The sequence below is a fragment of the Artemia sp. Qi Xiang Cuo genome, chromosome 7, assembly GCF_049724085.1.
Source record: "Artemia sp. Qi Xiang Cuo chromosome 7, ASM4972408v1, whole genome shotgun sequence".
Lineage (NCBI taxonomy): Eukaryota > Metazoa > Arthropoda > Branchiopoda > Anostraca > Artemiidae > Artemia > Artemia sp. Qi Xiang Cuo.
The window spans coordinates 44743483-44768327 of record NC_142800.1 but is presented as its reverse complement, the minus strand read 5'-3'; the positions used below and the strand labels follow the sequence as shown (position 1 = coordinate 44768327).

The 24845-nt window shown below is 34.1% G+C and overlaps 1 long non-coding RNA gene across 4 annotated transcripts in view; it reads left to right on the top strand.

Annotated features, from left to right (window-relative positions):
• Positions 1–24845, top strand: part of LOC148950319 (uncharacterized) — a 42243-nt gene that overhangs the window by 688 nt on the left and 16710 nt on the right. The window contains exons 2-5 of one of the 4 annotated variants that reach the window (XR_016141997.1): positions 12–126; positions 1162–1252; positions 4403–4520; positions 5891–6062. This is a non-coding gene — a long non-coding RNA (uncharacterized LOC148950319). Of the gene's footprint in view, positions 1–11; positions 127–1161; positions 1253–4402; positions 4521–5890; positions 6063–8513; positions 8762–24845 lie in introns of those variants that run through there. The other 3 variants (XR_016141998.1, XR_016141996.1, XR_016141999.1) reach the window with 3 other exon arrangements.

Sequence of the window (24845 nt, the reverse complement as noted above, 5' to 3'; positions counted from 1 at the left end):
TTCAACTTCAGGAATGATTTGCATCACTTTTGGGCTTGGCTGAGGAAATGAGAGATGAGTTCTTGCTGATTGACATTGGGGCCTTCTGTCTTCTGTTCAGATCCTGCTGCCTGTTTTATGTCCATGGTAGTAATTTAATTTATTTTACTGTGGGAATTGGATGAAATTCTATTTTACTGCTTTGTTTCTACTTAAGATTATATTATACAACATCATCTAAAAAAAAACATCTGACACAAATGACACATTGCTTAAAATCTCTTTCAAATTTTTAAGATAAAAGAAAAATAAATAGAATATGTTTAGCATTGTTTCACTTTTGGCATGAAGTTTGAATACAGTGGAGATGGTTATAAAAGTAATTTTACTTGGTCTAAAAAAAGAAAATATCCAACACTATAAAGAAAAAAACCTCTGTAGTCCTTTATGCTATGATGAAATTTTTATTCCTGCTTAGACTTATTGTGATATCTGAGTCACGAAATAGAGTTACAGCTTTTGCAGTCCCTGCTAATATAGCAAACATGACTTGAAATACATAAAATGTATTGTTAAAATACAGTTTAAGCTTTCTCCTAGTACTCCAAATGCTGATGGTGAAAAAAGTATACTTATTCTGAAAGAAATTTAACTGAATATTTGAAATAATGGGCCAGTTTTAAGACTAAATATTGACTTTCAAATCGCAAAGTTGGAATTTAATTCTACTGTGACTTGCATTTGTATTTTTTCTAGAGCTGATACGAAATCCCTTACGTAGAGCTGATATTAAAGAGGACAACCCCTCCCCTTCTGTGCATTTTCAATAGTTGTTTGCTTAAAATATTTTGAGCTGTAGTATTTCTGAAAGACTTCAATATATGAACTGCAATAATCATCTGTCACATAGAGGCCCCTAACTAATTCTTTAATGTTATTTGCTAAAAATTAATATAAGGTAAATGGGATTCATTAATTTGTTGAAACGGATGCTCCTACCCAAAGTCTGCTGTTAAAAAAGTAATGAAATTAAACCAAAAAAACAAAGAACACAGAAATGGAAGGTTAAATCAGTATGCAAACATAGAGAAAGAAATTGTGTTTTTCTTCTTTTTTTTATATGTTTATAAGTAAATTGTATAGATTAGTGGTAAGCACATCTAGCTTATTTACTTTTTACAGAAACACTACTTGAGGCTGAATCAGCTTCCTCACGGTTATCCATGCTTATTGAATGCAAGATGTGATCCTGTTACCTTCTCATCATCTCTGTGTAAGTTATATTAATGACTACTCCTCCCTCTTGGATTTCTTGTCTAATATTTTTTATGTCAACGATGTATCCAGGTCTTCATTGAAATAGCTTCTTTTTTTTGTTTAAATGGAAGAATGGTAAAACGTTAATTCATTCATTTTGTTTTCTTGTAGTACGTAGTGTACTTAAATTCCGTGTAATGCTGATGAGAATCCTTATGATATATTTTTAATAGAATCAAAATGCTATTAGCCAAATGTTTGTTACATTGGTGGAATGTGGCTACTTAAAAATTGATTGGGAAAATCAACTAATAAAAAGGCACATATCTCTGATCAGGCAGGGTATTCCTATAAGCAATTAAAAAAAGAAAAAAAGGTTTCTGTATAGAAAGGTGCAGTCTTTTCTATTAATTGTTGGTAGCAAAACAAAGAAGAAGATACGTTGGCTCCTGCTTGATTTTGATTGACAACAAGGAACAAAAGACTGAAACTTGAAATCTGGATTGTAAATTCACCCGTTTCAAAAATGATTACCAATGCCTTTGTATTCTGCTATTTGCTTTTTACTTAAATCATGTTTTATTAATCCGTCGCCATCCTATATAAATACTTACTTACGCATTGAGGATTCATTTATAGGTTTCTCGCTTTTGCTTTCGTGAATCCTGCCCAGCTAAATTTCTTGTCAAAATTCACATTTTTTTTTTTTTTCAACTAAGATAATGACCAATGGTGGGGAGAACGTACACGTCTGATTAAATATAACCTAGTAAAATAAAATCCTACATTTTATGGGTATTGGGAATATATCCAGAAACATTTCTCTTTCTCTCTTGAAGATTCGAGCTTGGTTTAAAGTCCTTAGAAAGATCAAAGTGGAGGCCTTTCTCTTGTAATTTTACTGTGGGGTGTTTTGACTTTTGCCTTGATGTGCGCTTGGTTGATGTGTATTCTAGTTCAAAAAAGAAAACAAATTAGTTCCAGCACACCTGCGCTTGCCAAAGATAGACTCGGAATTTCTACTTAAAAAGCAAAAAAAAAAACAAAAAACAGAGTAAATATTCTAAGAGTTCAAGTTATGAAAGTGGATGTATGATTTATCATTTCTACTACTACTACTAACAACTCACCGCAGCACCAAGCCGCCTGTGGCCAACACAGCCACGCACGCTCCTCCTCCATCCCTATCTATTCAAAGCCTCCCTTTTTAAACCCTCCCAGAAAGTTCCCGTTTCCATCTTTCTTTATGAAGTCCTCCCACCCCAGGCGAGGACGACCTGCTTTCCGTTTAGCCCTAGACGGTTCCGGTATTTAACTACAGTTTTCGTACTGCCTATTGTTTGAAATACGGCCAGTCAGCCGAGTACCCAGAACAAATCGTAAGCAATTTCTTAGTTCGCTCCAATTTAAAGTTAAGCTGGATTTTAAAATCAATCATTTTATCTTCCATATTAGCTTCAAAAACTCATTGCACATTTTATGTTGTACATCTAGTTTTTATATTGCCGACTAATTAAACCAAATCTTACCAAAAAACATGCTTGTCACCGTATAATAAATATAGTTTTAGTGGCATCTCGAGATGGGTTTTTCGCAGCCTCTTTTATGTTGCCATTTGTCATTAAATTATATATGTATTCCTCCCAGATTCCTACACTCTATGATGAAGCCTGTGTGCTAGTTCTAACGACGGTAATTGAGGGGAAGGGACGTCCTTGAACTAGGTCAATGACAGTTGTTGGTTCAAAGAATCTGCTGACTGGAATGTGAAAAAAATGTTGTGTCTGATAATACTGTGGGATGACTGCCTTGCCGAGGTGCGTCCTGCAAAGTCATTGCTAAACGTCTCAGAGGTAATCTGAATATCTTAGCTGAATCGGTTTAGATTGAATATCTTAGCTGATCTTAGCTGAATATTATTAAAATTGTTTAATCATTTTTGTTCACCATCTTGCTTAAAATATTATGCCCTTTTTTTCAATATCTTCATTTGTTTAACTTTTGATAACCTTAGTCTCACAAAGGCTTGTTGCACTAAAACATGCGTATCGAAGAAAAAAAAATGTTTAATGTCTTTATAACCATATTGGAAGTCAAAGATATGTGATAGTTTTGGATATGTTTTATCTTGGTTGTCCCGTACTTTGAAACTTGTACGGATTGTTCTCCTGGGCAAAGAAAACGGTACCATTTCAATAATTATGGTCCAAAGCCCTTAAGTGAGGTTTATAAAACCCCTCACATATACTCCCTCTCTAGACCATCTTAGTAAGTCATAAATCGCCTACTCATCTTAAAAGTAAAAAATAATTGCGAAAAAAATTAACTGAAACTAAAAACTTTTCAACTGAAAATCTACCAAAATTAATTTTGAATGATCAACAGTTTTGAACTGAACCTTCAAACTTCACTCTGCGATGAAGCCTGTGTGCTAGTTCTAGCGGCGGTAATTGAGGGGAAAGGACGTCCTTGAACTAGGTCAATGACAGTTGTTGGTTCAAAGAGTCTGCTGACAGGAATATGAAAGAAACAAGGGTGGATCCAGGATTTTTTTTTCGGGGGGGGGGGGGTTACTAATTTTGACTCAGTTATTGACTAATTTTACTGATTTTACCTAGGTTTTACTAATTTTCGACTCGGTCAAAAATTTCGTGGGGGTTCAAACCGGGTAACCCCCCCCCCCCTGGATACGGCCTTGAAAAAAAATGTTGTGGGTGATAATACTGTGGGATGACTTCCTTACCGAGGTGCGTCCTGCAAAGCCATTGCTAAACGTCTCTGAGGTGATCTGAATATCTTAGCTGAATCTGTTTAGATTACGACGATTAAAGACACACGGTCCTATGGTATGGCATTCTCTAGGCCACAACAAAAACCAAATTATAGCCCTAACCATATTTATTCAAAATAGCTTGAAGTTCGACTATCCTCATTTGATTTCTAAGCCTAAAGTTAAACTCTGTGCATACATTTAGTCATCTATGGTATTGGCGGCTTGTAGTTGTGTGTTATGAGTGAGCAAGAATGATATCTAAAATAAATATTTTTTTTTACTTATTATGGGGTGAAACGAAAAAGCTATTTCCTCTATTTTTGTCTTTCCTTTCTATTATCACAAATAATGTCAATTATCTTGCACCTTCTGTTGAAATTTATATTTGTACAGAACAAAAACATACATGGAAGTGTTAATCATATCATTTGGAAGAAAAATAGCCACGCATTTCCGCTCGTTTGTCATTATCACGAATTTTACAGAACCAATGGAATGAAACATGGTCCAGGTATGGTTTAAAAATTGGCCTTCTTGATTCTAGCTTACTTATTTGTTCTTTTGAGATATTCAAGAGTGATCTCAGGTTAAAGAAAGTGTTTTGATTGAAAAACACATTGTATATAAGGGTCTTTGAAATACCTGTCAATACATCGTATGAAGATCAGATACAAATCGGGAGGCGTAATGAGCAAGATTCCTTAGAATTTCTTATGATTGTTAAAAAAAATAGAGAAGGGATCAGACCTTAAGTTTTGTTAAAATAAACCAAGCCTATAACCAGAATGTGATGTGATTTAGAATAGTTCCCGTTTTTTTTTTGCAGGTTCTAACACTCTTATGCCTCCCAGGCACTTTCGAGTGTTGCAAATCTTTCTTTATTGCTATTTAAAAAAAAACCCAACTAATAAATAATTCCTGCAACACTAAAAATTTACTTCGTCTTGAAAGCCTAATATTCGTTTAACCTTTTTGTTTAAAAGAGCTTTCTTTTTCTTGGCTATTTAAGCTGCTTAAAAAAAGTGCCCCTTATTTATATATGGTCTATAAATAATTTCATATGATTTTATGTGCTTTTAACTTAATTTATGGGGGGGGGGGAATTATTGACTAACGGTAACTTAACAATTTAAATAGGCCTTGTGGACAATTTGACTTATTCACGAAATGAACACAACAGGAATCATTTCCAAAATGTGTTGAAGAGATCACGTAAGATACTATTATTACTTCGTTATGTACGAAACGTAGCAAGTTTGGCTTTTCTGTTGGTGGCTCAAAAGTTCGGCTGATATTTACTCATAAAAATTAACTGCTTAAGACCATTTAAACTAAGAAGAAGCTCTTTACTTGTCCAATGAGAGAGTAAAATAGCATCTAAATATAGCTAGAAAAACAGCTATAGGAACTAAGCGATTAGTTTTCTGGTGAACCGGAGATTATTCTGTTGTAGAGAAATAAAATTTTAACCGTGAGATGAGGCAAAAAATGCCTGTCGCTAATTACCATCTGCTTGAAAGCGTGTTTGTACCTTACCATCCATCGCTTTGAAATATTGGCACATATTGCTTGTTCAATTACTTTCTCTTGTACCCAAAGAAACATGTACTTTTGGCTTTTTGTATCAATTTAGTTCTGTTTGTGAAACATATATTTCATGAGATTCAGTATCTGGTCATGCATTTATTTGTCTTGGTTACTTTTTTTGTTGCTGTTCCTGATCCATATATATTTTTTTCTCTGCAAATATACGTTTTCAGTAGCTCAATAGAAATTTACAGCTAGCTAATCATTTAAAACTTATTTTTGTGAAGAATATGCCAACTTCCAAAGGTAGGTGTTAACCACAGTTTATAGAATTATCCAGTAAGTTTATCGCAGATCATTTCTGGTCTTCATTCTCGGTGCGAACAAAAAGCTCCTCCCACTTATTCATGGATTAGCGGGTTAGTCTGTGTGCGTCAATCAATGAGAAATGGTTCGAAATTGTACCATTCATAATTGTGAAAGCAGAAAAAAACTTGGTGAGCCAGCCAAGTGTCCCATCTCACAGGTATGAATTAATGTATATAAAAATTATTACTTAATCTACTGTTTACATACAATGCAATCAACTGATTGGCTTATGTAGTATTTAAAAAAAAAAAGGGGGCGGGGGGTTGATGAAATTTGTGAAAATAAGGAATTTTTTTCTTATAAGTACTTGTAGAATAGGTGTGATGGTTTCAGGGGCGGATCCAGGATTTTTTTAGGGGAGGGGGGGCGCAAAAGAGGTTGATCCGATAAACTTACGTTAGGAGCAAGTTTCATTAATGCAAACTTGCGTTAATTAGGTAAATTACGCTACTTTAGACTACTATAGGGGGACACCCCTCGCCCCTCCCCCCCTCTTGATCCGCCACTGGCTGGGTTATCATTTTTTTTTTAACGTTGTGATGTTTATTTTATAGATAAGACTACTTTCGTTTTCAATCAATGTTTTCGTATGAAATGGGCAGACCTTTCCTGAACTTTAAACAATAAACACCTCTGTTTGAAAATCTTTGCACTTTGTGAATTTAGATAGCGATAAGGGTTCGTGATTGAGACCAATTTTAGGACTTGGGATCTAATGGATGCTTGGGATCTAAGGATGCTGTGGTAAAAGTTGCCACAATAGCCCTATCCAAGAAAATACCAAACGTCTGTTAAGAAGTGTTTTTCGTAAAATTCTTAGGGAGTTTTCAGAAATTTGAAGGACATCACACATTTTAGTGGCAGATCCAAATTTTTACGGGGCTTTACGTTAGAAAAGCTCCTATTATAGAATATTCTTCCAGTTTGTATATATATAGTTTATATATATATAGTTTATATATATATATATATATATATATATATATATATATATATATATATATATATATATATATATATATATATATATATATATATATATATATATCGGCGCGTATAACAGCTCCTCTTATTTGATCTGCCATCGACGGTCCAATTACCCTGGAACACGTATTTTGGCAGAAACTTTCTCAAAATGCCTTTGAAACCAACTCGAGACTTCGAAACCTACTTTTAATTCCTAAAAACATCTAATAATAACATTGCACTACTAATTACCGGTTTTTTATGTATGTATTGGAATAAATTAATTTAAAATTAGTTTCTTCAAAATTAGTGTTCCAACGTTGAAGCCAATTTTCGCGTTCAAGAGAAATCTGACTTGTCTACCCGTGAAAAGATCTAATGCCGCTTATGTTTTTACGTTCGTCGGAGCACTTGCACCTCGGTCCGGGTTTTTATAATGGGTGAGATAGGGAATGATCATACTGCTAATTCTATAAACTGTGGTGTTAACAGAGCAGGCAAGATTTAAAATTCCTTCGAAACAGATATTAAATTAGTAAGACATTAATAAAAACGTGGCATATATTCATAGTGAAAAGGAAAAAGAAAAGTTTAGAACAGCTTGATTGTCCTCATTGGCACAAGCTACAGGCTTTAAATCTCCACACGGCTATTAAAAATATCGACAGGGGCACTTCCATGAACCGTTTTCCTTCTGTTTAGCAAAGTAAATTTAAAATTTCGCTGCAACCCTTCTGGTGGATTTTTTTTCTTTCTACAAAACCCCTTATTCTCTAGATTTTACCCTTGAACATGTTCATTTTTTGTTCTTCAAAAATATTTAAATCGTAGATGAAGATTAAGCTGGTTAAAATCGGCAACTTAAAATTGGACGTTCAAGTTGGAGTTCACTAGATTCATGACGCAGCTTATTAGTCAGCTTAGATTGGATTTTAAAAGCATTTGTCTTACTAAATCAGAGACTTCTAAATGGCAACTATCTAAGGTGCGTGTTGGCTGAAATAAATGCATATCGAATTTGGCTTTACAATGTGTGGAAGTATTTTTAGGCATAACAGCTCGTTTGAAGTACATTGTAAAATTTGGGATGAGAACGTTTTCTTTACATGAAACGTTAAAATTCTAAGTCCCGACTAAATTAACATTTAGTCGATAATTTTGTTTTTGCTAAGAAGAATAATGGGAGGTTTAGGTACAAAAATCCGTAATTGAGGGTACTCAAGACATATCTCCTATTCACTCGACAGACTGTACCAAGTGAGCTATGACGGCATGACTTCTCAGGCATACCATCATAGCCTAGGTGGCAGCTCTACTCACACCCTTGATAATAAACGTCTTAAATTTAATCTATGCTGTTTTTAATGAGCGAAATTTGAAAAGGAAATACATTCTGCAATTGACAAAAGAAAAATACTCTAAGGATCACCAGAAAGTTTTATTTTCAAGGGTTACTTTTTGTGGACACAGTATGTAAGCATCTAAATCCTCAACGAAACTTTTCTTAGAAGATGATCTTAAACAAAAAAGCAGAGAATAATCTTACATGTGTTATTGAAGAAAAAAATTAGTCCTAGTTTTTGGCGGTTTAGGGAAATACAGAACATTCATTTACTTTTTGTTTATCTTTGTGTTTGTGCAGTTTCACGCAATATAGGTTGCAGTTTCTGTGGAGTTCACAATATCCTAGTTTTAAGAAGATGGACTGCAGCATAGTATGATTTTCTTGCATAGAAGTAAAGGAAACAAAATGGACTTCACGAGATATTGTGTACCACCCAGATTAAAGAAGAAATGAAGTACTTTCTGAGACTGCTGAATAGTGTCAGTGCAACTACATGACAAGATACCATTTGTTAATTTGTTTGTCAGATATGGTGAAATAGACATGAATGGTAATTATCGTTTACACAATATATTCTTGTTCTCTAATCCTTACGACTTTTAAATGACAATGAACGGCATTATCGCCTCTTGAACATTAGTTTGAACTGTCAATTCCCCCCCCCCCCCTTACCATTTCCTAACCACAATCATGATGTTTTGGAGTTTTCGTATATTTCAGCAGCCATTTACGATAGGAAAATGAATCTTTCATTGAAGGAATGTTTAAGATTAATCTACTTAAATTCTTAACATTGAAGACACAGACCAGGCGAATATGAAACACGCCCATTTACAACCCGCTCACTAATAGATTCCTTCTCACTAGCCCGCTCACTAATTATTCCTTGATTGTATTATGGGTATGTTGACTAAATGCTTGATCGGGAGATAATGCGAGTAAGCTGTATGACTTTATGTGGGCCTCAAATATTGAACAAGCCCCTGGTAATTTTTTGAGGGGGGGGGGGCGCTTTAGTTATTAGCACGATTGTACACGGCCTCTTTTTAATCCATCACTGTAGCAACAAAAGAAAATGCATTGCACCGATCTATTACCCATGGTCACTAACGTGACTATTGCGTCCTCCCCCTAGGAGCCAAGATATAGCCCTAAGTTCTGTATAATGTTACTGAAATTCTTTACCAAAATACATTTTTGTGGTATGAAGGCAAAGATGATGAGACAGCCGCCAAAAAATAATGCCAGCCAACAAAGGAAGTAACAGTTTTGTATAGAAATTAAATTAAAAAAAAAGTTTTTTAACCTGAATGTAAGGAGCAGCATTAAAACTCAAAACAAAAAGAAATGATTGCGTATATGATGGGGGTTGCTACTCCTTAAAACTTCGCTCTTCACGCTAGTTTCTTAGAACTTTAAAAAAGCTTCTTATTGTTCTAATTAAACGAACAGTGTTTCGGGAGTCGTTCTTGAAGAATTGGGACATAATTTAAACTAGTGTAAAGAGTGAGGTGTTGAGGAGGAGTAACCCTCATATGCGTAATAATTTCTGTTCGTTTTAAGTTTTAACGTTGCTCCTTACATTCAGTTGAAAAAACTTGTTTTTTATTTAATTTCTGACTTTTTTTAAGTAATGCCAGGAAATCTGGCAACATCTCCACGGATAAATCCCTCTTGCTCACAGATTTATTCTCTAGATAATTCAATCCCGGTGAAAATTTACCTCGGACAAGTACCCTTAACATCTCCACGCGTAAAATTGAGTCGGTAATAAGAAAGCAATAACTAGCAAGAATTTTCGAATAGGAATCCCGGCAAATTCCCCTAGTGTAAAATTTCCCCTGAAAAATTTATCGCCTTGAAACTACCCTCCCCATGAAAAATTATATCCATGGAGAATCCCACCAGCAGAAACCCCCCCTCCTCCTGAAAAATGTATGCAAAGTTCCCAATAACAAACACTATACGTGAATAATGGGCAAATTTTGTAACGTAAAGACCTTTCCCCACGGGCTATGGGGGGAGCCAAGATATCTCCAAAGGCATAGTTATTTGGCCTTTCAACAGTGGCGTCGTTTGGGATTTGCAAGGGGGCAGTTGCCCCCCCAATAAATTGAAAAAAGCTATTATATAGCCCATGCTCCTTGACTCTCTGGATGCGGAACTTGTTTGCCCCCTCAATAAAAATGCTGGAGCTACGCCCCTGCCTTTCAACTATGCTGAAGAAAATGGCTGTCTCAAAATTTTGTTTGGACCGTTTTGCGATAAAAGAGGCGTGTAAGGGGGCCTAGTTCCCCTCCAATTTTTTGTGTCACTTAAAAAGGGCCCTAGAACTTTTAATTTCCATTTTAATTAGCCCTATCAAAATCTTCTAGGACCAATGAGTCGATACGATCCCCCCCGGGTAACATTAAACTTAATGAAACCTACATATTTAAAACAAGCATAAAAATTCAACTTCTGATATATCTAATTGTATGAAAACTCTGTTTTTTAGAGTTTTGGTTACTATTGAGCCGGGTCGCTCCTTACTTAAAGTTCGTTACCACGAACTGTTTGACTAGGGCTATATCGAACCATATTTGGGAGGGGATCTGGGATACGGTATTATCACGGTAGCAGCCATTACATACGGGGATAGTGTTGAATGCATCTATAGGTCCCATGTTTTTACTAGTAGCCTATAATTTCTAGTCCAGAAAGCTATAATTCCAGAAAGCAGATCAAAGCAATGATAAATTGTAGGACAGTCATTGAAAACCAGATAATAGCAACAGACTGCCAATGAAAATATGGTAGTCGTTCAGTTATGTAGTTAATGAACTAGTAAGGGTGCGGAAACATCTTGTTCACTTTATAATTGAAATTGGAGTTCCATTTAAGTGTTTCTGAATGATATTCCACTCAATTCTCTTGACCAAATATAATTTTTATCCCATTGATTCAATATCACTAAGTCTTGTATGCAGAATCAATCAATAAGCAAACAATACTTGTTCGGATAATTTATAAGTTTTAATATGCACCCCCATCATCATATATAGATTTAGGCATATAAGGGTGGTGATTTTTTTAGTAAGAAGGATGTGTGCATGAATATTTTTTGGGGAAGGCTCTAAAATAAAATACAAAAATATAAAATATAATTTAAATAAGAAAAATGCAAAAATTTCCAGAAAAAAAAGGATATCAGGCCTCGGGTCTATTAGGATTTCAGCTTCCAGGTCCCGAGACCACTTGCATCAGTACAGTTTTTTTAAAGTGCATGGGAATAAAAACATGACTAAACTTAACTGAATCGTCCTTACGAAAAGAAAAACAATTCTGGAAGGTAAAAGAACGAAAGACAAAAAATAAGATCAGTTCTGTTACACAAATCGAGACTAATTTTTGGCTGTGTCAACTCATGAACCCCAAAATTAATTCGGTCTCAAATGGTCTTGAAACTTACAGTATTTGTGAAAAAGGGTCAATTAGATCCTAATAGAGACATAACATTTTAGAAGTTCGTTTGTATCAGTATTAAACACCTAAAACTGCCTGAAATACCTTTCCCAATTTCCTTAAACTTACTGGGACCAATGGAGGCCCCCTTTAATCAGCGTATAAAGATAAAGAAAGTATGAATAAAAACTAGTTACATCAAGTGGGGACACAAGAATTTCTAAAAACCTTAAATTTTCCTTTTTTTGGGTTGAAACTTACAGGGCATAAGAAAGGGATGAAGGGAAATAATTCGAAACACCTTTGCTTTCTAACAGCCAGAATATTCAGAAATTTAGTACTTAACTGAAAAAAAATCTTTTCAATGTTTTAATTTTTATAACTTTAAGTAATCAAAATTAATTAAGATTTTAAGGAATAAATATTAGCATATGTATACCAAACTGACAATACACATTTTTTTTCATTACATTCATTTGAATTTTTTCAGTAAATTAAAATTTATATTCTGGCTTTTGGAAGGCAGAGGGGTTTAGATCCCTGCTCACATTAATTCCTGCTCGTTTTGAGTTTGACTTTGTTAATTATTTTGATTTATGTTTGTTTTGTGTTACAGTTGTTTATTTATGCTTATTTGTGGTAGTTATATGCTTGGTATATTATTTGACTCTATTTTGTTCATTTCTGGTTTAATAGATTAATTTTTTTTTGAAAAAAACTTATTTCATGGAAAAAGTTTTTATAATTAATTTTTGAAAAATTCAGTTGTTGTGTATTGATTTGCCAATCCCCAAAATGGGACAGACATTATTATTCTTCGGTCAACTAAATTGATATTGGTTAGTAAATAAGACCGGGTCGAGACAGAATTTAAGCAAAATGATGAACTTTAGAAGAAAAAAATCGGCTATATTAATTCATAGTACGAAAAACTTCAGCGTTCTTCCTAGCTAATTGAAAACTACAAAATAACTGAACGTAAATGATAACATGGGAACCGCGATAGAAAAATAAGCCAAGAAGCACTAGTTGGAATTTTTTACGAATTCCGAATTCTTTATTTTATCTAAATACAACAAAACCGGATTTTTTATAAATCACATTGTCACGCATCTGTTGAAAAAAAAAAAAAACTAATAGCTCTGACAAAACAGTACATGAAACAATTCTTTGATAAATAGTAGAAAAGATAAAAGTATATTCAAGGGCTTATACTAGCTAAGGGTTGAAACAGCCTCAGGGCTATACTGAAAATTATAATACTCAATCCTTACAATTATAATTCCTCATACTCATCCACCCCATGCAAAAAATATTAGTGAACAGGTATTACAAGAAACGACGATCTATAGAAAATTTTGACATAATGTTTAAACTTTTATAATTTTATAAATCTATGTTGCATTCCATTAAATTTCGATTAAAAAAAAAACAAAAACAACTGACAAACCCAGTAGTGTAAAACTCTACCAACACTTCGACAATTCACCCTCAATGAAAATATTTAAATTGATGCTAATACTAGGATAAGTAACAAAAAAAAACTTTTCCATATAATTTTTTAAACTAAAAAAAACGCCCAATAATATACACTGACACGACTCGAAATAAATTATATAAAAATTCAAACTTAATATTAACACAAATGGCTATTAAACAATAAATAGAACATAAAACGAATATCAATTAAAATTACTAAATATATCAAAACTTGGAAAAAACACATTTTCCAAAAAGCTTTTCAGCAAAAAGTAAAGAGCCATAATACGAGTATAATCTCTGTATGTCTTGTATAATCTCTCTTTTTAGAAATTTTGCATGTGCACCTTTCTTCATTTTCACTAGATTATATAGATACGAAGTGTAGTTTTTCGTAACATGGTTTACACCCTCTTCTTTTTCAATAAGAGGACCTTTTGAGTTGTTCTTTTTCAATTTGTATAAAACACTCGAGTCTTCATCTTCAATAACACGACGGTACTGCAGTCCATGCATTTCATCGCTCACTCTAAAACCTTCAATAAGAATATCCGTCTCTATACTCTATGATGGGCCATCATAATTCATAAAACACAAATGTTGTAGAGGAGTTTTTACCTCTTTTTCGTCCGAAAACAAACATAGCAATATTTATTTTTTATGCCCACGTACAGCAATTTTTTGTTTAAGCGTCAATGATTACAGCCACAACCCTTAGCTGTATAATCATGCCCCTTACTCCGTTTGTTCCACCCACCATCACAAACCACTTTGGTCCAGTATGAATCATCAACATATCGATCTACGTGAATCGCACGCTGTAGGGATTCTTTTCCATTCTCTAGTAAAACATCTGTCAAAGTATCCATCCATACTTTCCCTACAGAAAATTCAGTTTTCAAAAATAAATTTTGTGACATGCCTTGCACACCTAGTACACTTAGAAACTCACAAAGTGTTGCCTGGCCTCCTCCTGAGCCCATGATACCCCAAGTAGCCTTCAAATTGAGGTCTCCATGCACATTCGTGTAATATCCAACTAATTATTTCGGATTTACTTAGGAAAAAGATGTCAAATAATCTTTTGTCTTTATCACGCGTGGGTCAAGTTCAGTTTTCACTTGTTTTTTCAACTTACAGGTAGTACATTCTGTCACTAGTGTACTTTTCAAGCCAACATTATATACACAAACGATGGAGATATCGGGGCTTTTTTCTCTACACTGAAATTTGTGCCGGCAACATTCAGCAAGCTCTTGGACGAAAAATAGAAGGTTCACTATGCAGCTGAGATTTAGAATGTTCCCCAAATCAACACCCTCCGGAATTATCTTATGTTTCTTAATGAGAGCTAGTCCTGCATCTGATACTGAATCACTAGCATCATCTGTAGACTCATTAGCAATAGAAGTTTCCCTTGGGAGGAAGGATCTGCAACACGAAAAGTAAGTTAGTAATCGAAGCAGACAGTGAGAGAACAGGCAATTTTAAAAGAAAATAATTATGTTGTTTTCCCAAAAACCATATTTAAAGGAATATCACTTTAGCTAAACTTTTTGGCGCGCAAAATGTATTTAGAATAGTGTAATTATCAATAATCATTTATGCGTAAAAGAGGTAAGGGTGGCTGAAAAATTAACTGAGTTTTTGAGGTAATCTAGTTGGCTCCTCTTGTTTCAAATCAGGGTTGTCAAATGCGTTCTTGTCAAATTTTATTTGATTATTTCAGGGATAACACCATACATCATTTGTTACTTTTGTGACTGGGATCAGGAACTCTTAAGAGGAATTCCGATTAAAAAATTAAAAAAAGTCTCTAGCATAAGACAGTAGTAAAGTAGAGCACATTTGCAACCACTTCCAAAACAAAACCTATAAGAGGGAAAAATAAGAAAAGAACCAAGAAGATAACCATTTTCCTCTTGAAAAGAAATGAAAGTATTCATTTTGTTTATCTAGGCCAGCTGAATTTTAAATGTACTTCACTCTTGTCGAGAGGCAGACTGAACCGCTGGTTCTCCTGTCACCTGGTAGGTGAGTCCTCAATAAAAATGGCACTTGACCCTTCGGATAAAAACCAAAAAAAAGACTGAGAAAAAAGTTGAAAAACAAAAAATATTAAACTTAACGAGTATTATATATATAGTATAAGCCTAGAAATTGAATTTTTTATGGATCCATTGGTATAAAAATTCTGTTTTTAAGAGCTTCGATTACTATTGGGCCAAGTCGCTCAATTTTTAAGATCCATTATACCACCCCCACTCTCCTCTGGTACGGTTTTCCCTCATAGAACCATTAAAATATTATTATGTTAATGAGAATGATTGTGTCGTTTTGTAACTTATATAAATTGCTACCCATACATTACACGTTACATACCACCCATATAAGCCTAATTTAACCTTGAAACAGGTTTTGGTTAGTTCCTTCCATTACAGGCTGCTCATCGCAAAATGAGTACTCCTTACTCCTATCTTCTCCCCTAAGATTTTTTTTTTAAATTTAATTAATGGGTACCCTCATTAGCTTAATCCAATACATTGGCGGTTATAGGTCGGGGCAGGGAGGGGGCAGCGCTTGTATTTTATATTTGTATACTCCTGTGGTATACCTTGCCCCCCCCCCTCCCAGATTATGAGGTCTAAGGCCGCTAAGGATCAAATACTATACAAAATTCTTAATCTAACCAAAAAGGAATCCTCCCTTTCCAGTTGAAAAATGCTTCCATGGATAATTTCCCCATAAAGTATTTTTTTCACGGATGTTCCCCCCTCTAGTGGAAAAATATTCTAGACAGTTCCAACCCAGGTGAAAACTTCTCCGGAAAATGTCCCCAGAACACCTCAGCATGTAAAATTGAGTTGGCAAGGAAAAAGTAAGTCAAATAACACCATTTTTGGTACTCTTCTATTATATAAAACACTCGAGAAGGGAATTTTAGTTAATACTAATTAGATAAAACAAAATTTGCATGAAAATACAATATTTTAGAAACAAATTTAGCCTATATATTTGGTCTTTAGGGTGGGGGGGGGTAAAGCATAGCATATATTAAATGCATAACCTAAACAAACCTATTTTAACCTAACCAAACCTATTTAACCTAATGAAAAAAACATGATGAAAATAGAATGCTTTATTAGCAAAATAGTGAAAACTACAACTTGGAAATATGCTCCCAGAGCATATTTAATTTATACAGTAAACTACGTATTTTATACAACGTAATTTATACAATAAATTCCATATAATTTATGTACTTACCGCACATGTTTGAGATTAAGCCATCCTTTGTTGATATTTTTTCTACTTGTCGTTTTCATACGATTCTTTCAGCGGTCAAACTCAAATTAAAAATGTTTTTGACCCGTCTTAGCCTTGGGTATGTTTCCATCTAGGGGGTGTATATTGGGGTTATGTAGAACAGGAGAAATAAATTAAAAATTTAATCTTTTTTATAAACTGATATGAAACTAACGACTCAGAATAAAAAGCTGAAAAGCTTGGAATATACCAAATAAAAAAAAAGTTACAACTTGAAGTCAATTTCGACTTCGTCGCTCTTACACAAGCCCTACAAGAGTCTAAATTGTGAAAATGTAAAAACAATCGTACAGGAATAAATCATATTTTCAACTGAGCTAATCAATTTTGAAAGTTCTTTTTTTATTTATGGTGCTTTAAGTTTTTTAAATTTTCCTTTTTTTACTCTTCAGACCTTTTTCAATAAAAGCTACCATGTTTAAATTTTGATTATTTTTTACTATTTCCTGGGAATTAAATCAGATAAAGCAAAACGACCAAATTTTAGATTCTTCTTCAAATATCCCTGGTGGAAAAATTTGTTTTGCTGACATGCCCGGTCATAGAGCTAGATCTCTTTTCATAGCATAGGAAAATTAACATTACTATGGATTTAGGGAGTTTAACCTTAATGCTTTTTCAATCAGATTTGTCCTATCGCATGAAAAAACGTGTTCAGAGACAATGATGATTAGGAAGCGACCTAATTGGTATCACTGCGAAAATTGAACAATGTCAGTTAAAATGCATGACTTGTCAGAATGTAGTCTAATAGATAATTAAGCGACGAAATACCTTTTTTTATAAAATATAGCTACATTTTTTTAGCAGCAATTACACTCTAGAACTGGCTCAGAGACTACACTGACTATACATGACGTACGAAAATATATATGTATATTATAAAAAAAAAATATTATTTGAAAGTAATCTTTTCGAAAAACTAGAGTTTCGTTAATTTTACTTCCAAAGGTTCGTTTTTATCTTTCATAGTAATAGTAATATTTTTGGAGCATAGAAGACGGCTTAGCGGAAATCTCTGTCGAAGTGTCTGTGACTTACTAGCAAAAAATGTCCTTAATGCTGTTAAATATTTCTATTCAGTCCTTACTTAAAAAAATTGCATTTTGAAGTTTGTCAATATAGGCCACAGTAGACAGAATATAGCAGTATGATCATTCTCGATCTCTCCCATTATAAAAACCCGGACAGGGGTGCGAGTGGAAAGAAACAGGCTAAACAAGCTAAGGCAGAATGAGGTGGGAGGAGCTTTTTGTTCACGATGACCAGAAATGATCTGCGATAATCTTACTGGTATATTCAGAAACAGGCTAAACAAGCTAAGGCAGAAAGAAGTGGGAGGAGCTTTTTGTTCACGATGACCAGAAATGATCTGCGATAAGCTTACTGTCTATAAACTGTGATATAGGCAGTCTATTTTGAAATTATTTAGTTCGATTTGAATATTTGCTCTTTTTAAATTTTATTCCTGAGCTTAAAAGAAAATAGGATACAGAAAAGAAGTGGAACTTCTAAAGTTTAACTTTGGCTTGGTATGAGTGAAAAAATAATTCTCACTTTCAATGCAGCTCTACGAAGCAGAACTAGAAAATTCAAAAAGGGAGAAAAACGTGTCCGTAGGTAATGAGTCTGATCTTTTGTTTTTAAAATTTTTTTCTCATATGAAAAGTCTAAGTTAAAAAGAAATAAATGAAATAAATAAAAATTATGAATAGATGATGTTTTAGAATTTCTATTACTTGACTAAAATCCTGGTAATTTGTAATTTTCAATTTACTTTTAATATTTAGGGAAAATAGTTTGTCCGATATAGTATGTTAAGGTAATTATTTGGTAAAAAAAAAACTTAACCTAACATAATTTTGTAACTGAGATGAATGAGCACTTGAACAAGGTCTACCTTACTCATCCATCCAATCACCTAGGACAAAACAGTAAATATAATCCAATAGCCAAAAACTCATGTCCAAATTAGAGCAAATTCAACGTTTATAAATGTAAGTCGTTGTCCAAAACCAAGCAGAAGCATATTAAGTCTATAAAAAATAATATTCCCCACCTATCAGGGCTCCTCAGAGGAAAACTCGCTAGCCAACACGGGTTTCGGTGCTTAAATTTCCTGACCCTGGCAAATGAGCGCGCCTGCCATAGAACCATATGGCATTCCCTTATGTAGCGACACCTGTGGAATATCTGCAAAAATTAAAAGAATCAAAAGTATAACAATACCCACAAAATTTTAGCAAAGCTTATTTTTCACCGCCACTCACCAGAACTGATTCAATATAATATCTACCCAAATCTGAAAGAATATCACATCGGCCAATTTACCTCCCGTATTTGCATAACAGCGAACTGTCAGAAAATACCCATTCACTTTCGTGCAAAACCTTCTAAGAACTTATTTCAACCTACCCCCTTTAACTAAACACCTGCTTGTGTCGAAACATACACTAAATTCAAAAAATATAGAGAAGAGAAAAAATATCCAACAAGTTCCATCAAAATATCATTAAAAATTTCTTGATAACTTTTATTATACTTATTTAAAAGTTCATTATACTGAAAACTTAAGTTTTTTAAATTGCCAAGCAAGTTTATTGGTGGAAAAACCTCTTACGATTAATTTATGGCTAAGTATTTGACTTCTACTTTTAAAATCAATATTGTTAGTACAAGTTCTCGCATATCTAAATAGTTGGGAATAATAGGCTGAATATGTGATATTTGAATGTATATTACTTTTAAGGAATGGGAAATTAACTTTCAAAGATAAAATAATCTGTTTTATTAAGCATTTAAAAAATTAATTTATTGTTATGGGAAACATTAATATCTAAATCTAAAAATGGTCATAATTGCCTTTCCCATCACTAGGTTCCAGACTTAACTCTGGTGGGTATATATTATTCGAAATCTATAAAAACTGCACAATTTATCACCAGAAGGTCATCTAAATATCTTATTATTTAAAAGCGAATATTTCATCTTACTTGGGTTCTTTTTATTAATCATAAACTCATATTCTAAATGGCTTAAAAACAGGTCCGCTATAAATGGGCTAGAATTCCCCCCCCCCCCCCGCCCCATAGGGATTCCAATACTTTGCTTATACAGATTACCATTAAATTTTATAAAAGTATTAAATAGAATAAATTCTAGTAAATCATAAACAATGTCCAAGCTATAACATCTTGAACTAGTAGTACTATTAAAGAAATTGGTCCATCTAGTCTTCTTATTGTAGGTATCAATTTTAGAAAAACCAAATTAGACAAAAGAAAAGCTTTCTTAATTATCTTTTTTTAATTTACAAACACTAAATTAATTGGTAGATTTGTATATAATGTAGTGAAATCAACTGAGTTTGGGTGAAACTATAGCCAGAGAATTTATTACTTGCAATGAATTATTGACACTCCAATATGGATTAAAGTTGCCGATTCTGTTTCTCAGTGATGCGTAGTTTTATTTACTTCGTCTCGGGGTTCGTCTCGGGGTTTGGGGTGCTTAGCCTTAGGCATTTTGTTCATAGCCCAAAAATGTGTCCTGAAAATTAAATTTAGCACGCTAGCAGTGGATGATTTAATACCACCTATCTGATTTAATAAAGTGCGGTCAGATTGTCAACTTACAGACGGTACTTGCGGGGATTTCCAGGATTATTTTTAACACCTACTTAGAAAATTAAGATAATAATTAGGTGACCAATCAGCTAGTATGAATTTTTATTTCTGTCTTGTAATGAATCCTGTTAAAATGCTGTTTTTATCGCTCATCATCTTACATATAAAACTACGCGAAGATCTGTTCTTGTAGCATGGAGAAATGACTGATATAGCTAGATATAAGCAGCAAGAAGTATTCAAATAAAAGTAAAAAGCAATATTAAAACCTTAATTGAGCAGAAATGAGCTATGATAAGCCCAACTTATTTTGTATGCTCCCTCCCAACACCAAGTTGGGCTATATTTTTGTCTGTGAGGTCTAAAATATGATACAGTTTTATTTACCAACATAAATGTAGATATGCTTATCTTGGCTGTTTGGGTAAGTTTAAAACTTGTAAGGGTTTTCTGGATTAAGGGCCTTCAAATTTCGTTTGGACGCGGGAGGGTGATGGTGTTTGGGGGATTGAAAACTCAATTTCTGGTCGGTTTGAAACGTAAATCATTAAGTCTAAAAGCCTTGGGGATTCTGAAATTAGGTTGGGGGCACTGACCTGACGAAGAATGGGTATAGAAAACTTTTTCCGACCAAATATATAATTATATCTGAAGTTCTTCGGCCTTAAGGGAATCGAGGTACTAATACATTGGTTTGCTCAAAAATGGCATAAAAACTTTTCCCGAAAGGCTTGAAGCTTAATTTTTTATATTCCTGGGCTACGGAGCTCAATATACTTTAAATTTAAAGTTAGGGCATTGGAACCCCATAAAACTGGCAGTAATTTCCTGTTTTAATGGATTCCTTGAATAGGATCACAAAAATTATTCTCTTTGAAAGGTTTGAAATCAACACATCGGACCCATGAGACGGATGTGCAAACAAATGTTTTTCGGTCGGTTTGAAACTTCTGTGTGTAAATCATTCAGTAGAGGGGAAGCTAATGCGCAAAAAAAAATATTAAAAGTTGCTATGCCATAAAATTTTTTCACTAGAATGCAGAATATTTTTTCTGCAGTCCAATCAGTTTTTTTCAAACAGTTCGTGGTGACGAATTGTAAGTAAGGAGCAACCTGGCTCAGTAGTAACCAAAACTCTAAAAATGGAATTTTGATGCCAATAGTTATATCAAAAGAATCGACTTATTATGCTGATTTCTTAATATACAAGTTTCATTAAGTTTAGTCTTACCCATTAATGGCTACGAGCCTGAGAAAATTTGCCTATTTGTCCAAAAAAAGGGGAATCACACCATCAGATTCAGCGTATAAGAAAACGTACTGTAGAGGTTTCAAGCTCTTATCTCCAAAAATGTGAACTTTCATATTTTTGCAAGAAGAAAGATCACGGATGCGTTTTTTTTTTTTTTTTTTAATTAAAAGTTCTATTGCCCTTTTTAAATAACCAAAAAGATTGGAGAGGAACTAGGCCCCTTCTCCTACCCCTTCCACCTCCCCCCCCCACAAAAAAAACGTCCGATCGAAATATTGAGATAACCATTCTGTTCATCATAGTTGTATGGCCCAATAACTATGCCTTTGGGTATAACCAGACCCCTAGTCCCAGTAGAAATGTATAAATTTCGCCCGTTGTTTACGCATAGTATTTGTTATTGGGAAGTATGAATACATTTTAGGGTGGGAGGGTGATGAATTTTCTGTTGGGGGTTTTTCAGGGGGTGAGCTTGTCAGGGGAAATTATACACTGAGGGAATTTGCAAGAATTTCTATACATAACTCTTTTTATATGTCTTGCTTTCTCTTTTCCGTCTGAATTTTACGCGTGGAGTTGTTAAGGGTTATTGTCCTGGAAAATTTTTTACCGGGATTGAATTATCTGGAAGATATTTCCGTGGGGAGGGTATTTCTCCATGAAGGTGGGGCCAGATTATTTAAAAATGATAAGAAATTAAATAAAAAAAAGGTTTTTCAACTGAAAGTAAAGATCATCATTAAAACTTAAAACGAACAGAAATTATTACGTATATGAAGGGGGTTGCCTCCTCAAGACCTCGCTCTTTACCCTAAAGTTTGAATTTTGTCCCAATTCTTTATGAACGACTCCTGAAACACAAGAAACGTTTAATTAGAACAATAAGAAGCTTTTTTAGAAGTACTAAAAAAAATTAGCGAAAAGAGTGAGGTGTTGAGGAGGAGGCAACCCCCTTTATATAAGTAATAATTTCTGTTCGTTTTAAGTTTTGATATACTTACTTAAACTAATTAAATGAATTACTGGGAAATTTGATACCAAACTTGAAAGAGAAAGAAAATGGTATGATGGAAAGAAGTGGTGTTTTTGCCTTATAACTAACATTCAATTACTACGAGTTAAAAACTAATTATCACTGACAATTAGTGTTGGGCGATATTTTGATTAATCGGTATATCGATATTTTTACTTTCGACATTCGATATATCGATATCGATATTTCGGATCAGTTTTTGCTATGTCATGGATTTGCCGAAGTTCAGTAATGTAAATGGTAAATAAAGGGTGTTTTGTAGTATTTTTTCAAAATTCAAATAATATAAAGTCAAACAATAAAAATAAACTTCGATTACATAAGTGAATATAATAAAAAACCAGATTTGGAATTATTCCGGCTCAGGAAAAGAGAAAAATAAGCTACTAGCTATCTAAAAACAGCAGCATGTCAATGTTTTTCCTGAGAGTCGGTTCCACTGTTCATAATTATCTGACCAGCTTTGGAAAACTCTTTCAGATGGGACACTGGTAACAGGCACAGACATGAATTTCATTGCAATTTCGTACAGTTGTTTTTGGGTCCCCATAGCGCGAGACTTTCACAATTTGAGCGTACAAGTTTCTCTTGAAACTATTTGCTACCTATTGAAAGTTTGCAGAGCCATGATATATTCGGCTGCTGTCGAAACATGTCCTGCATTGACTATAGGGACTTCATCGTGTGAACCCAACAAACTGGCTTGATTCTGATATGACTGCATCGGAGGGACTGCGATGGTACTTGTATCTTCTGATCGCGATTCAGCAGCCAGCAAGCCCAAATCTATCTCGTTTGCAATTTTGCTCTCAACTTGTAGAAGATCGTCAGGTGAAATATACGTTTTGTTTGGAACGCGGGTCAAGATATGTGGCAATTGCGACGGGTGTGACTTGGCCAAGACTTGTAAGCCTACAATGCATTTTCTTCAGCAAAGGCTTTCGAAGCTCATCAGCCACATCTAAGAACCCACCAAAATCTACCTGAGCAAGGTGGCGTCTCAAAATCTTGGACAAAGGCAGAACTTTCGAGATGGGAGCTTTACAAGAGAGCTCCATAGTCGCCTCTTCAAAGGGCGTAAGCACCGCAATCACGTTTGAAATAACACTCCACTGACTATCAGTTAGTATAAGGTCGACTTTACCGAGAAGCGCAAGCGAGCTTGTTACCAACTTTTTCAAATCTTGTTTCCTACGCAACATAGTGAGAAGCGAATTTCATCTAGTGGTCACATCAGGTTTTAGTTTTTTGGTGCAAACATTGTCAATAGAGATTTAAAACCTGGCGCAACTTGTCGGTAGCTACAACACTACGTCTAAAGAAGCTGACAATGTTTCTAGCCTTTTGGACGAGAGGCAACAATTCAGCAGCATCATTAATAGCAACCCCTGCATCAAATTTAGAGTATGTGCGAAGCACGAAACATGTGTCCCTCCTGTATCTACGTGGGATGCAACATCGTTTACGGTCCGAACTACATTTTCTCTATTATCAGTCACTACAGCAACAAACTTTTCCTTGATCCCCCACGCAGTGGCAATTTTCGTAAGGTGAGCCTTAATAGCATCAGCAGTATCTATTATATATATATATATATATATATATATATATATATATATATATATATATATATATACATGTATAATTACAATTAAGCTAGATTACCATATCTTAATTTATCTGTGACAGCTCCTTTTCCTTGACAGAATTTTTTAGATTGAGAAAATTCACCCCGTCTGATCGGCTAGTTTATCTTTGATGACATTCAAAATCTGAACTTTTCATTATAACATCACTTGTTGTGAACTTTCATTCTCAGTTGGTAATAATTCACATGTATCTGACTTGGGAATCGGAAGTAAATTCTTGCAAAAAAGATGCCAGGGTAAGATAAGGATAAATAAAACCAATTATAGATGAAAGAATTCAAACCTGCAAAGAATCTCGAAGATGTATGCTGTAAATTTGCAGAATTTTCATATGGTGGATTTTCTGCTGGAAATAGGGGGTTAGAGACCCTTAAAAATATCGGTTTTGATTGACAATACAACTCTAGCAAACAGAACAAACAGAATAGGTCTGGCTTTTTTTTTCAATATGAAAAGCGCAATTTAAGGAGTCTAATGAAATAAATGAAGACAAATTTGTAAATAGGTTGATGATTTTAAACTTATTCCACCTGATTAACGTACCATAAACGACGTTCATATTTGTATTGTTCTTCTTCTGAGAAATTTTGAAGGACAGTTTTGACCATGGGATGATTTTTTTTTTTATTATTATTATTTACACGGTTACAGCTTATGCAATATTTTAGTAACTAAGCTGTTTTCTTGTTCCATACTTTATCGAAAATAAATAAACTATCTTTGTTTATGACGCTTAGTGGAAATCTAGTGACAATGACTTGGTTTTCATTTAGCTTTTGCAAAAACAAGCTGGATAGAAAATCAGCCTAATGCGCAGAC